Raw genomic sequence first — 1,605 nt, 5'->3', positions numbered from 1 at the left:
TTAGGAAGTTTGGCCTGTAGTTTTCTTTCTTGGTTGGGTTCTTCTCTGGTTTTTAAATCAGGGTAATATTTGGTTCCAGGAATGATTTTGGAAATATTGATTCTCTTTCAGTTTCTTTAAAGAGGTTCAGCATTAGTGGCATTAGTTCTTCTCTAAATTTCTTGTAGAATTCAACTGTGAATCAAGAAGGGCTTGGAGTTTTCTTGTTGTTAAATTTTTGAATTACATTTTCAATTTTATTGGTTGATGTTGGTTCATTCACAATGTTTATATCTTCTTGATTCAGTTTTAGCCATTCCATTATGTCTAGGAATCTGCCCTTTTCTTCTGCGTTTTCAATTTTATCATGATATAGGTTTTTATAGTAGGTATTTATGATCTCTTGGATTTCGGTGGGATCTGTTGCAATTTCCCCCTTTTTAATTCCTAACTGCTTGAATTTGTGTTTTTTCTTTCCTCTTTTTAATGACTTGGCTAATGGTTTATCAATTTTTTTTATTCGTTCAAAGGAGCAACTTTTCAATTCATTGATTCTTTGTGCTATTTTCTTAGTCTGTATTGCATGAATTTCTGTTATCTTTATACTTTCCTCCCTCATACAAGTTTTGGTTTGATTTGTTCTTCTTCTTCTAGAAGTTTGAGCTTCAGCATTAGGTTGTTTATTTGAGCTTGTTCTATTTTCCTGATGTGTGAGTTCATCATTACAAATTTCCCTCAAAGGACTGATTTCATTGCATAGCATGTTTCAGTATGTTGTACTGACATTATCATTTAATTGTGTATATATATTTAATTCCATCCTTAATTTCCTCTGTGACCCATTGGTTGTACAGTAGGGTTGCTTAATTTCCATGTGCTAATGTAGTTTTTGTGGTTTCCTTTGTTGTTGATTTCCAGTTTCATTGCTCTATGGTCATATAGTATGCATGGGATGGTTGCAGTTCTTCTACATCTATGTAAACATGTTTTGTCAGCTACTATATGATCTATTTTGGAGAACATCCCATTTGCAGCTGAGCAGAATGTGTATTCTGGGTTTTGGGGTAGGCCACTCTGTAGATATTTACTAAGTCCATTTGTTCACAGGCTTCATTTAATTCTAATATTTCTTTCTTGATTTTTTGTCTAGTTTATGTACCCATTTGTGAGATTGGTGTATTCAGGACCCCCACTACAATTCTTTAGTGTTTACTTGATTTTTCATGTCACATAATATTTGTTTTATGTAGTTGGGTGAGCCTGTGTTTGATGCATAAGTATTTATGATTTTTATCTCTTCTTCTGGGAGTTTTCACTTAATGAGTATGTAGTGAACTTTTTTTGTCTTTTTCCATCAGTTTTGGCTTGAGGTCAACATTGCCTGCAAATAGAAGAGCTACCACTGCCTTTTTTTCTGGGTTCCTGTGTCCTGGAGAATTGTTTTCCATCCTTTGACTTTCAGTCCGTGAATTTCTTTTTGGGTTAACTGTGTTTCTTGAATGCAGCATATTGTTGGTTGTTGATTCTTGATCCATTCTGCCATTCTGTTTCTTTTGATTGGTGAGTTGAGACTATTTACATTAATCATTATCATTCATATTCATTGGCTTTTTTTTTTCCATGTTG

Source organism: Chinchilla lanigera, unplaced genomic scaffold (assembly GCF_000276665.1).
Source record: "Chinchilla lanigera isolate Chin_1 unplaced genomic scaffold, ChiLan1.0 scaffold00097, whole genome shotgun sequence".
NCBI classification, from domain to species: domain Eukaryota; kingdom Metazoa; phylum Chordata; class Mammalia; order Rodentia; family Chinchillidae; genus Chinchilla; species Chinchilla lanigera.
Note: the sequence above shows the minus strand (reverse complement) of the source record.